General features: G+C 48.8%; 1 long non-coding RNA gene across 1 annotated transcript; it reads right to left on the bottom strand.

The window, feature by feature from the left end:
• Positions 1–7,004: 7,004 nt before the first annotated feature.
• On the bottom strand, positions 7,005–13,910 carry LOC141414054 (uncharacterized). Its single transcript, XR_012439156.1, has 3 exons — positions 13,514–13,910; positions 12,635–12,771; positions 7,005–7,239 (listed from the first exon to the last, which is right to left on the bottom strand). It is a non-coding gene; the product is annotated as an uncharacterized lncRNA (long non-coding RNA).

Raw genomic sequence — 13,910 nt, 5'->3', positions numbered from 1 at the left:
TTGGACAAAAACCCTGTTTTTCATTTCCTAACCCCGCATTCATGACGGGGTGGCAGATCCTGGGCTTTGGTGGGGTGGGCGAGCCTGGTCGGGCACAGCTCTGAGAACACAACAGGCTTGTTGGCAGGAGGAACTGTAGGGGGCAGGGGCACACTGACTCAGAGGGACACACAGGAGCAGGTACACGCTTGCGCGCGCACACACACACGCGCGCGCGCACACACACACACACGCGCGCGCGCACACACACGCACACGCTTGTTCTCTGTTCCACGATTCTTCCCTCACCCGCACAGAACATGATTCACTTCCCATGTTCTGACTGCACTGGGTCGGCACTATCTCTGTGTCTCTCCCCAGAGCAGACTGGTCCTGGATCCTTCCTGTCCAGTCCTAGCAGCAGCAGCAGCTATTGATTCTTAGGAGGCTGGGCAGCAACTGGAAGGGAACAGCCAGTTCCTGGGGCCTGAGGGTTTTACAGGAGGCCAGGGACTGATTAGGACAGTAGCAGACAGTAGAGAGGCTGCATTTGCCTCTCTGGCTTTGAAGATTGAGGGTAGAAGGTTGCTTTCAGTACAAGGCTCAGGACATTCACGGAAGGGGGCATGGTGGTGGCAGAACAAATCATCCTGGGCCTGCCATCACTCCCAGCAGTTCCCTGCTCTGACCCAGACCAGTGCCTGGGCCCGGCTGTCCCTTAGAACCAGGGAGGTTGTTATGTTGTTGCTTTCATTTCCAACCTCAGACAGCAAGGCCCTCAGTGGGAAAATCAAAAGTATAAGCACTTTATTAAATTTAAAAAAAAAGAGTAAGTCCTGTGCCATGGAAGCGAAATGTCAGTGGGAGAAATGTTAATGTCTTAAAGACTCTGCTTCTGTCCAGCCCAGCATAGCCTCTGGTTGTTGACCGTTATTACAGGCAGGCAGTGGGACCCAGGACACTGGGTATATTTTTAGTAGCTTTCTCCTCTAGGAGGTAGGAGGAATGAAGGCAGCTCTGTTGAAAATGACATCACTTGTCACTCAGCAGCTCCTATGCAGCACAGTTATGATGACACCATTGTCCCAGACACAAAAGCAGGTTGACATGTTGGGGCCAAGGGAGGCCTCTCTTTTCACCAGAGCTGGCCACCCAAGACATTCCGGGCAGGGTGATGTGGAACCTTGTCCTCATCCTGGGAGCTGAGGTCACTCCCCATCTGCTCCTGATGAGGCCAGTCCCTCTGTCATCTTTACTCAGTACTTTTTGGCAGTCCCAGGAAGGACCATCTCTTCTCCTTCCCTCCTGTCCCACCAGGCGTCCCTTTACTCTGGGATGACAGGGAGAGAGAGCCAACCCGGCTGGAGGTTCTGAGTGGCCCCTGGTGGTCTCAGAGTCTCCCCACACAAGCTCCTTCCATGACCCCAGAGCTTGACTGGCGCCTTTGTGCACCAGCCATCGCTCAGGCTCTGGGAACATAATAGTGTGAAGACATGGCTCTATAAGGAGTCAGAGCTGGTGGAATGGCTCAAGTGGCAGAGTGCCTGCCTAGTAAGCATGATGCCCTGAGTTCAAACCCCAGTGATGCCAAAATAAATAAAAGTCAGGAGCTCAGAGCCTAGCTATGGGAACAAGTTTGGGTTGTTTTGTTTGTTTTTTAAAGGTACTGGGATTTGAACTCAGGGCCTCACCCTTGCAATTCAGGCACTGTATCACTTGAGCCATGACCCTAGCTCATTTTATTTTTGGTTGGGTCTCACTTTTGCCCAGATGTTCCCTTTCTTTTTTTTTTCTTTGGTGGTAGGGTGTGAAATCGGCCTCATGCTTGCTAGGCAGGCACTCTATCACTTGAGCCATTCCACAGCCCTCACTTTTGCCCAAGACTGGCTTTGAATAACAATCCTCCCATGTCTGCCTCCCGCATAGCTGGGATTATAGGTATATACAACAATGTCCAGCTGGAAACAAATATTCTTTTTTGTGTGTGGTGCTGGAGTTCGAACTCAGGACCTATACCTTGAGCCACTCCACTAGCCCTTTTTTTGTGAAGATTTTTTTGAGATGGGGGTCTCTCAGAACTATTTGCCAGGGCTGGCTTTGAACCGCTTTCCTCCTGATCTCTGCCTCCTGAGTAGCTAGGATTACAGGTGTGAGCCATGAACGCCTGGCTTGGAAACAAATATTCTTGATTTGTGGGATTGGTGTCTGTGTTATCACTGTCATCCCACCAAAATAAGGAGCTTGGATGGGGTGGAGGCTTCCAGGAGGTGACACTCTGATGGTCTCAGAGGATAAAGAGTTGGCCAGAGGAGAATGTGGAGAGGATTCCAGTCCAAGAGCTGGAGGCACACACTAGCACAGCCCTTGGGGAATTGACAAACAATGGAGACTTAAGTGTGGAAATGCTGTTTGTTGGGGGCGTTGCGAGACCAGCCTGGCAAGGGGGAGTCCCAGGGGTCCCACTCAGAGATTTGGATTTGCCTTGGAAGTGAGGGAATGTGTGGTTCTTCCTCTCTGGGTCTTCTTTCCGTCCCCTAGCCTCTCAGTGAGCACGTGGTCCCCCCGTGGCACCCTCACCAATGTTCTTCAACAGTGGGTTTCATCACTGCCACTTGCCTCTTATACTCAGCCAGATCCTTTCTCTGTGCCAGCAAGCTGGAGCGCTCGCTGGAAATATGCCTGGGCCACAGTCCCATTCCCAGACACCTGCTGCTTCCAAGCTCAGAATGTATTCCATAACCGTTTAGTCTCAGCTGCCTGCTCTCCTGGTTCTCCCATCCCCACGGCCCCACCCTCAGCCTGTCAAACACTTGCCCTGCCCACACATCCCTTTGGCCATTTCCACATATGCCTGCTGTGGTGGACCACAGCAATCTCCAGGACCTCTCTCTTGAACTCCATCTCCCCATATCCCTCCTGCTAGGCATGTTCATTACCAGAGAGCCAAGAACCCCACTTAGCAAATGTTTACTCACCACCTACCTGGGTCACCTAGCATTCTTTGGCTAATAACGGCCACCCGGAAGCCTGTGAGCAGCTCTGAGGAACCTGGGGGCCAGGAAGGCTTCTTCAAGGCTGGGCTGCAGGGCTTGGGGTCAGAGAGGATGAATTTCCTGGGCAGTGAGTTGGGAATCCTCAAAATTCTCCTTTGTATTAGCACCAAGTCCCCAAGCTTTCTCCACCTGTCCCTGATCAGACTCTCTGTGGGCAACAGAGAACCGAATTCCTCAAGGTCTTTCTCCATGCTGACCTGGAGGAGCGAGCCAGCCTTTTTCTGTATGCATTCTTTTTGGGTTTTTTTGGCTTTTTTTGAGACAGGGTCTCACTATGTAGCCCAGGCTGGCCTTGAACTCCTGATCCTCCTGCCTTTGCCTCCTGAGTTCTGGGATTACAGATGTCAAACATCACACTCAGCTTGTCTGTGTGCATTCTTTGATGATGGAAGGGTGAGTACACATTTCTATGGTCCAGTCCACCACCTGTCACAGCCTTCTGACCTGCTGTTTCTGCATTCTGGCTTATCAACTCCCAGCCTGTCTCCCTCACTTCACCTTCCTTTAAGCAGGAGTTTAGCCCATCAGCCATTTCTCCATCCCATGTCACCAATCCCCCACTATCAACTCGTAATGGGCCAATTTTCTTTTACTTTCTGTCTATTTGGAAAATATCTCAAGAATCTTTCATTGTGAGCTAAAATATCCTTTACAATCCCATGCTCAATATCTCTTTCTGTTCCTCTAATTGTCCCTCTTAACTCACTGTACTTCCCATATAAATCTCCTGGTCTTCCCTTTGCAGGCTGTTAATAAATATGAGCTCTAAAAAAATATACATAAACATCTATTGTTGGCTAAATAACTCACTGCACAATCAAAAAGCCAGGAAAAAAAGAGGCTCTGTGAGATGAATGTGTTGTCTCTCCCTCTCTCTCTCTCTCTCTCTCTCTCTCTCTCTCTCTCTCCCCCTCTCTCCCTCTGTCAATCTTGAGTTGTCCTTGTATGTCTTAAGAAGGCTACTGGAATCAGTGGGTATAGGGACCAAGGAAGCCCCAGGGGAGAAAGAGGAGGAAAGAAGACCTGGGATATTTACGGGGCTCCCTCCAGAGCAACAGGGGTGGGGACAAAGGCCTAGCATATGGAATTGTGGCTAATTTAAGTGGCATTTCAGTGGGCCCCTTACCTCCAAAAGAAGTGGGTCAGCCTCTTCCAACACACAGAGCCAGTCTGCACTGCTGTGGCCCGCCCCCCATCTCTCTCCTTTCAGCTCTCATTTCTCATTAGAGCTGTTAGTTTCTAAGCACCAGGAGGGTGGGGAAGGCTGTGCCTTTGTGTCACTGGTTTCTGTGTGGCAGCATGCACACTAATGGCATGCCTGAATGGCAGAATTTGACATTGCTGCTACAAAATGTGCTCGGGTCACAGTGCTTTCCAAATTGGCCAAGGCTCCATGCCACCCCCTACTCCTTCACCCAGGGAGCTCGGAGCCCCTGCCAGTCCGAGCTTCTGCCACTCCCTCTGAGGGCCTCTGAAAACAGAGGAAGCGAGACGTGTATTAAACTCTTCAATCTCTGTAAGTACCATTTCCCTGGAGGCCCAATTGGAGGAAGAAGGCAATGCCAGTACTCAGAACCTAAACATACAGGTATCGTCAAGAGCCTGGTGCCTCTGTGTCACCTCCTCCCTATCCCCGCCACTCTGGGGGCAATCACAGTCAAGACACTGGTGGCATTGTCCAAGTGGCTGCTCACTGCTCCAGCCAGAAAGATTTCAGGGATAATCACCAAATAAAAAACTTCCTCAGTGACAAGCTACCAGCAGACAAATCCAAGAGGAAACAGTCACGGGCACTGGATGAGCACAAGAAGGTGGTTACTGAGCAAGATCCCAAAGGGGCACACCCAAGAGGCACCTGGAAAGGGAAAGCACAACTCCATATGGTAGTGGAGCTACCAGTGAGTAAGAGGCAGGAAATGATGCAGACAAGACAGGAGGGTACCATACAGAGAGAGGCATTTTGTGTACATGCACACGTGCACACACACACACAACCCACTATGCATTCTCTCTTATGCAACCTGAGCAGGACATTCATGTAGTCAACAGATCTGAGCCCCAACATTGTGCAAGGCCATAATTCAGGCCCTGGGATGCCTCGATGAATAAGGTGGGCTCCCTATGTGCAGGGTACATTCCAGCTGTGGAGGCAGCCCGAAAACCAAATTCCCCTTTATTGGATTGCAAGGGCAGTCATGAGGAGAGGGGCAAAGAGGTCTCTCAAATAGATGTCACTCAGGAAGACTGAAAGGTGGAGCTTTGTCCCATCCTCCTCACATGCTGGGCTGGTGACACCTTCAGGATGATAAGGGAGCAGATGTGATTTGAGCCCTGAGCACTTCTCCATAACCCTGGGCCCTGAAGGGCTTTGTCTGACTCTGCAGGCTGGGAGCCCTGAGTTCCTCTAATGCTGTGCCTGTCCTGTGCATCCCAGAGGCTCCAGGCTCCACCCAGCCAGCTGGGCCACAGTGACATTCTCCCCCTACACAAGGGGTCACAGGGGTCTCCAAGGTGTTTTTACTTTTTATCCAGGCATCTGAGCCTCAGAGGCACTGAAGTCCCTGACCTCCGATCTCGCCTGCCATAGGGAGAGTCTCTCACTGTTTTTATCTGTGGCATTTAAAGTGCCACCAAGTGTCTGGCACTTTGTAAATCAGAGGTACAGATTTCTGAATTTCCACACCAGTTTCCTTTCCAGGAGCAACCTCCAAGCTGGCCTCCTCCCCTGTGCCTCTGTTGGCTATTACCAGAGCCTGTCAGAAGAAGGGCTCAAACTCATCTTAAGTGGGTCCCATTGTGCCTAAAACGGGGACTGGGTGACTGGGTGGAGACTGGTTTTCTGGAAGTTACTGTGTGTTGCTCATAGCTACAAACTGCTGGGGCTCAGCTGCTGCAAACTCCAAGCCCATTCCCCGCCCCCGCCTCCTGCTTTGCCCTGCCTATTCCCTAATCCCAAATTTGTCTGTTGCTGTCCTCCCTTCCCTTTAAACCACCCCACAGAGGAATATCCCCCAGTGCATTGTGGGGATGGAGTCTCCCTGAAATTCCTCATGCTGATCTGCTGATCCTCTTCCCCTCCAACCTCACACTGGGTTTCCTGGCCTCAGCCTCCCCAGGGGCCACCAGAAGCAGCTCCCCCACAAACATACTTCCTCCTCCTTTGGACTTCTCACTCAGCAATGGTTTCACTTCTGAGTTGCCCACCCACTCCGGCCCCTGAGACAGGCTGCAGTCAGGTCACAACCCTATATTCTTTCAGATCTCTCCTTCTTCACCCATTTCCATTCCAAAGAGGCAAGTGAGAAAAAGAAAGCAACTTAGAGTCCAATAGCATTTCAGGATTTTAAAGCCCCTCACAGACGTGACCTCATAACAAACAGAAATGTCCCCTCTGGGGAGATTTGATTATAATCCCCACTTTGTAGATATAAAAAAATCTGCCTTCTAGTTATTCAGCCTGTGTTTCTGAGCCTGCCTGCCCTTCTTTCCCCAAGTGGAAGGAATCCAAGTCTCAGGCAGTCCCAAACCCAGGCTGCCACTAGTGGACATCCCCTGACACGTAACCATGGCAAAACAGGTCCACCCTAAGGCAACCCAGCTCCTCCTCCAACTCCAGGAATGTCAAGCTCTTAAGAGGTAATTTGGAGAGAAAGTCAGATCTGTCCTCTTGCTTTTCTTAGGGGTTGTCACTGCTATTCTGACTCTTAAACTTCACTGAACCAGGTCACCGGTCACCAGGATTGCCAAGAGCCTCAGTCCCATTCTGTCTGCCTCCTTTTCCACCAAGACAGGACTGCAGTGTCAGAAAATGTCCAAGTAGCCAAGGTGTTTTTTCCTTTTTTTTTTTTTTTTCCCAGTTTCTTTTCTTCTTTTTGGCAGCATGGGTTTTGAACTCAGGGACTCACGCTTGCTAGGCAGGCACTCTACCACTTGAACCACTCTGCCAGCCCTTTTTTCTAGTTTCTTGACAACTATAGCTAGATCCCCATTTCTGAAAGGATCTCATGTTAAGTTTAATAGACGCCATTAACTACAGGCAGAGAAAGAAAACCTGGCTGTACCATCCCATCCTTCCTCCTGCAGGGCCCAGGAAGAGTCAGTGAAGAAAGTAGTGAAGTCAGTGACTCAAAGTAGATGAGGGGCTAAGGTGTGGCCCACTGTTAGGTGCTGGCCTAGCATGTGGAAGGCCCTGGGTTCCATCTCCAGCCTGCAAAAGAAAAAAAAGGTTGACAATGAGGTCTGCAAGAACCACTTACAATGGGCACATTCCTAACTCCCTTCCACAGTGATTCCTTGTTCTTGTTGTTGTTGTTTGGCAATACTAGGGTTTGAACTCAGGGCTTCATGCTTACAAAGCAGGTGCTCTACCACTTGAGCCTTACCTCCAGTTCATTTTGCTCTGGGTATTTTGGAGATAGGGTCCCTCAAACTATTGCCTAGGCTGGCCTCAAACCTCAGTCCTCCTAATCTCAGCCTCCAAGTAACTAGAATTACAGGCATGAGCCATGGCACCTAGCCTTCATTTTTTATAACTCTTTGTGCTCTAAGCATTTTTGTTAATCCATTTTTGGCCTTTTCTCAGAGTTTTTGTGAATCCTATGACTATACTGAGAATTTGTATTTTCTTTTCATTGTTTTTGTTCATCTGAAAAATTAACTTAAAATCTTCACATTCACCTTCAATAAAATATGTCTACTTTGTTTGCTCAAAAAACCAAGTGCTGGAGGTGCTGCTGAGTGGTACTCAGCTTGCCTAGCATGCACAAAGCCCTGGTTATGGTCCTCAGCACCATAAATAACAAATTAATGTTATGTTATCTTGCCTTTTAAATTTTAATTTTGCTTTCAGTTAATGATATTTAGCTGGTTAGGTCAAGTTTTCTTGTATTAAAACAACTTCAATAAGGAAAAAAATAAAGCTTTCAACAAAGACAAAGAAAAGCTTGGCTATTTTGGAATGAAACATTAGGATTTTAAGAGTAATTTTATCATTGGATTGTGAAATGAAAGATAAGAAATGTTCACCCAGAGTCAGAGTTCTCAGCCAGGATCCCCTCCAGAGGCTGGGGAGGATGAAAGCAGGTGTCCGAAAACTTTTTGGAATTTGATGCAAGGCCTTCTGTGAATGTGCAGGTTTCTAGAGGGAGTTTTTCATCAGGTCTTGAAAAAGTTGAAGAATACTGATCCAGACTGGTTAATTTAACCTAGTCATGGACGCACCTCACATCCTGACGCATAGGTGGCGCTCTGCTCTATGGGTAGTTTATCTTGTTTTGTTTTTGTTTTTGTTTGCGGTACTGGGGTTTGAACTCAGGGCCTACACCTTGAGCCACTCCACCACCTCTTTTTTGTGAAGGGTTTTTTGAGATAGGGTCTCTTGAACTATTTGCCCAGGCTGGCTTTGAACCGTGATCCTCCTGATCTCTGCCTCCTGAGTAGCAAGGATTACAGGTGTGAGCCACTGGCATCCAGCTCTCATGGGTAGTTTATCTTTGGCTGTCACAGCAAAATGAGTACCAAGAGCTGCAAAGGCTGTGGCAGAAATAGTCATTGACTAATTTGTCTTTTTGACCAACTTTTTGTTCTTGTTGTTTTTGGATACAAGGTCTTGCTCCATAACCCAGGCTGGCCTCCAGCTTGCATCATACTGCCTTAGTCTCTGGAGTGCTGAGATTACAGGCATGTACCACCACACCCACCTCCAATCTGATTTTGACCAAACTGTTTCCTTCCTTATTCTCTCACACAAGAGAAATTGGATGGGGTCGGGGCAGGTGGAGGGGAGGGGAAGGAAGGATTAAAGGCTACCAGAAGACAGCAGCAGACTTTAAGCCCAGGCACCCTGCTTCCTTTTCATCCTAAAAGCTGCGCAACTGGCAGAAACAAAGCTCCCCAGGAACAGTGTCTTTCAAAAGCTAGCTCGAAGATGAGGGGAGCCTGCAATTGAGATTTCACTGATTTGCAATGAAACATTAATGTGGCGGGTTTTTCATTAAGCCAAATTTATTCAATCTAAAGATAATCCTTTATTCTGAAATTGCATCTTTTTTATATTGTTAGAGGAAGAAGGGGGTGTTCTAAAAAGACCTTTGTTTTTTTTTTTAATAAACTAATAGCAGTTGCTGTTTCTCAGGGTCTCTAGTTGGCTAAAGAAAATATCTGCAACCAAAAATGGCCCCCTAAAGTCTTTTGGAATTTTACTGCTCAGTGGGATCCCAAAACTCTGCAAATGGCAGTTTTGGGGTTGTCTGGCAGTACAGTCATTGCCTTTCATTGTTCTCAGCCTCCACCCAACCCCATTCAGGCCCGGGGCGGGGGGAGGGGGGGGATTACCTGTGCCAGCCCCTTTCACCTGCCTCCTTCCTCTTTATTACCTGTTTCTCCATTATTTGCAGACAATTATCTGCAATAACTAGCCGATTACCCTTAAACACAATTATACTCTTCCATCAGCAAACACTGATGTTCTTTTCTTGGGTCTTTTAATGAAGCCAATATTAAGGAGACATTTTATTTACATAAAGTCAAATGTCTTCCTTTTAGGAGGATTTGGGTTCAATGTCAAAGTTTTTAAATCTTAACTGGGGGATGGGCATTGGGGGCTTCTAGTGGGGTAGAAAAAGAGATGGCAGGACTTATCCTGGAGCTGTTTTAATAGGTAAGATGCCCAGGGGAGCCATGCAGTGTGGGTTCTCCCTCCCCAAGCTAATGAGATCTAAAAGTGCAGATGCCCATGGATGGTTCAGAAGTGCCTGCCTCCAACTGACCACAGCTCCATCCTACCCTCCCCCAGCCACCTCTGGGGACCACCAGAGCTAATCGCTTCAGGGAGCCAGATTGAAATGTGCTCCTCACCCTCGGCTGCGCAGAAAAGGTTTCTCCTGGGTGTAGGCTGACCCAAACTGAGCATGGCTTTGCCAATCAGAGGCCCAAAAGGTGCTGGTGGGGCAGGATCTAGGCTTGCAGAAATAGATCCATTATGGTCCTTGTATGTAAAAGGAAGCTACACTTCTATCTCTTGGCAAATGCCCACACTCTTTTATGATTTGGGCCTTACCTGGTGACTTTTTGTACTTGACTGGTCATGGGCAAAACAACAGCAAGACACAGCTTCTTTCGAAGTTAGAAAAAAAAAATACACTGAAGCCTGCCTCTTGCTGGGTTTATAAAGAGCTGTTTTCTTCCTGAGCTCTATGGCATAGTGGCTCTAATCTGAAATTTCTTTTTAATCATAGCAGGAATCCCAATTAGCGTGTTGGGTAATCTTTCAAGTAGAACTGGGAGTTCCATGGCCGTAGAGAGCGAGGCAATATTCCGTGTGAAGCCCCTGAGACACTCGAGAAGACAGCGCTGCAGGGCCTGTACACACGTGTGTGACAACCAACATGTCTGTAGGCTGGCTTCCCCCTCCAAGACTAGGTGCGTGCTCTCTGGGTCCCTTGGCTTCCAATGCCATGCCAGGACCAGAGGGAATGTAAGGGACACTGCCCATCCCGTTGTGCAAAAATGCCAACCCAACACCATCCGTAAGCCAAAGTGCCAGCACGCAGGCCACATACATGTACCTACTCCTCCTCCCAAAGTGGGGTGACAGAAGCCAAGCTCCTTGCAAGACACTGGGCACAGAGTTTTGGGAGTGTCTCTCTGCTCTCCATGAGATGGGCTGTACCCCAGAATCAGCTGACACCCAGGGCCAACTCTGATCTGGCAATGCCAGTGACCTACTTTCTTTTGTTGTTGTTTTTGGAAGTGCTGATGTCAATGCAGAATTCAGCACAGAGGCTGAGTGAGAAAAAGAGAGAAGGGGGAGAAGGGAAAGAAGGATGGAGGAACAGAAAAAAGCAGGGAGGAAGCGAGTGTCAGATGGAAATAATGGTGGCAAATTACCTGCAAAAGCACTAATGGTGTACCCTTACTGGTTCCACCAGGCCTGCCCACTATAGCTGGGATCAATCTGAGCCTCATGGCTTTGGGCTAAGGAATCAGGGACCAGGCACCAAACAGTTTCCACACACCAGGGCAGGAGGTGGTGCCTGGGCAGGCAAACCCAAATGCATCTGCTCTGGGATAAGGAGCCAGGTGCGTCGGGCACCTCCCTGGGTGCCTGGAAGAGCTTGTTTGCACCCATCTGTCATATTATCAGAGATACACAGAGGACACAGCCACCCTGACAATTGGGACTTTGTGGAGGTTCTCCACACATGCTGGGACTGGAAGAAATTGGTCTTTAGGGACGCTGAAGGCAGTTTCCTCTGTTCGCTTGCTCCTTGGTAACCCACATGACAGAGCTCTGCCGCAGCTCACCAGCCATTCTCAGGTGCCCTGGGAGAGCTGTACGGTGAGGAGAGTCCAAGACTGTCCAATGTGGGAATTGTTCCAACACACTGCCTACCTCTCTGGGGTCTAAAATGGCCAGACTTCTCCATTCCACACTCAGGTGAATTCCAGTCCTGGGATGACAGGGACTCTGTGCTTCTGACCCATTTGCAAAGCCCAGCTGCAACACTACTGTCTCAGCACCAGCTGAGAACCTAAAGGCCACATCTCCTGGGTTGAGCCCATCCCTTCTCAGGACACTTGATCCACAGTGTTCTTGATGAAACAATTGCAGGTCTACTTTTTCATGAACCTGAGGGCCGTAGGCCTCATGATACTGTGTTCATAATGCATTTCCCCTACGTGCCAGGCCTTCTTTTCTGGTGAGACTGGGGACCTGGGGAGGGTAAGACTTACTTGCTCTTTGGACCCTTCAGCCCCCAAACAAGTGTGGCATGTGATTGAAGTCATTCTTTCCTGTTCCACAGGCTCACAGGTTTTTCAGATACAGAGGAGACAAAACCCTCCTATGCTGAAATTAGACCCCGGAAAAATGGGTTACCTGACAATTACTTGTTTGTAAGTGGAGCATGATCTTGTGCTAGGAGTGCTGGATGGTCTGCTGGGGCCATGCCTTCTCCTCCCAACTTACTGCCTCTTAACCTCTCTCAGTCCCTCAGTTTCGAGCCAGGACAATAATTCTCCCCACCTCCCTCCCTCCATGGGCCCAGGGAAGGCGTAATGAATCAATGAATGAAGCACTCTCAAGAGGTCAGGCTTGGGATGCCTTGTAAGTACAAGCATCACCAGCTACCTCTCAAATCTACATCAAGCTGATTTATTTACCTCCGGTGAAAGAGACAACAATCATCATATTTACACTTCATGCTGCAGCTTCCTGCGTTTTCCTATAGCACCCCTCCCTGCACATCGCTAAGGACTCCATTAAATATGCTGGCTGCCTTCCCAAGGAAGAGACCGGCCCTCTCTTTGGCCTTACGGATCACAGTCTCCTTACGTGCCTCACAATCTGTTGCCACAAACCACTGTACAGAGAAGGCCACAGCCCTTCCACAGAAGGAGGAGGAAATGAGCGCCAGAGACAAAAGAGGGTTCCTTGGAAGTCAGACACTGCCAATAATTAAGAAGCCAAGCAGGGGTGCATGAAAGATCGAAGAATGTTGTTTAAATGTTGCATCATTTAAAGAGTACCCCTGCGCTCCAGTTCCTCATTACCATGCAGGGCCCCAGACAAGTGGCAATTAGGCTGCACAGGTAGAGCTCACCTGCTGAGCTGGGGGCGGTGGGGGGAGAATGGAGACATATCTTCCAGTTATTGCTGTTGGGGTCAGCATTAGATTTTTCCCTTCCTTTCTGGCTTTTGACAGCCCCCTTCATTTTCGGCAGCATTCAGGACTTGGTGCTGTTACACAGAAAATAATATTAAAAGAAAAAAAAAAAGGAAAAAAGAGAAAGGACAAGGTGTGAAATGTTCTTATTAGTTCTGAAGATTTGGAACTGCTCCTCAGGCATCCCAGCCTGGCAGGGAGAATTTGTGATGGCCATCCTGTGCAACATTGTATAGCAACAGGGTCCTGCACAAGAGCTCTGTGGGTGCCACTTGCCAGGAGACATGGCAAATGGGTTGTCTGTCCTCAGAGCACAGCCCAGGAACTGATTCCCCAGTACTGATTCGTGAGGGAGATGTCAACAGAGGTCCCCTAAAGAATGATGTCTCTATTTCCATGCTAATCCTGGGCTGTACAAGAAGAGAAGCTTGTGTCTGAAAAGCAGGATGGGGCCACCAGTGCTCAGAGAACCACACCCAGGAGTTCAGCTGTTCTCCCATAGGGAAGCAGGGTCTGCATGTAGGTCACAGAGGGTGAGGCAGGGTAATCCAGTGTCCCCAGCTCTCCTTCCCCGCGTCCCCGTCTGCTTCCAGGCCCCTGTAGAGGGCTGATGTTCAGCTCCTGGAAGACAGTGCTGGCTCAGGCTTGTCACCAAAGGCATGCCACTACTGGCCCTGCCAACTTATCTCCCCAGTGCTTTTGAGATCAAACCCTCCAAACTTGTTAACTAAAAACTTTTTTGCAGGAACAATACCCACCAAGGTGCAGAATGTGGTGCCAGCTCTCATGAAAGTGTCTTTCAACATAAAAACTCACCGCTGACGACAATGGGCAGTTAGCTGCTGTGGTTCAGAGTGAGATGCCGAGAAAGAGAAGAAAACAGCTGTGTCCTGGTCAAAACAGATTAAATTCAGGGCTGGCAGAAAGCTGTTGACTCTACGCTTGGTGTCACTTTCTCTCTCTCTCTCTTAAGGTGGTTTTCAAAAATGTCCTTCTTGTTGGTAACATGCCTTTTTTCATGTAGGATGTGGACCCTGTGCTGATAGCTCTGTGTTCCTTGGAGCTGTAGCTAAGATATTAAGTGATTAAAACAAAAACAACCAGCCACTAAACACAGGAAGCAATTGTTGTACCTACCTGGAAGAAAGCAGACACCAGGAAGTATTTGGAGTTAAAGAAGAGTGAGTCCTGGGCTGTGTGGTAAGGATTCTAA

The sequence above is a fragment of the Castor canadensis genome, chromosome 11, assembly GCF_047511655.1.
Source record: "Castor canadensis chromosome 11, mCasCan1.hap1v2, whole genome shotgun sequence".
Lineage (NCBI taxonomy): Eukaryota > Metazoa > Chordata > Mammalia > Rodentia > Castoridae > Castor > Castor canadensis.
This window is presented reverse-complemented; position numbering and strand designations above follow the sequence as displayed.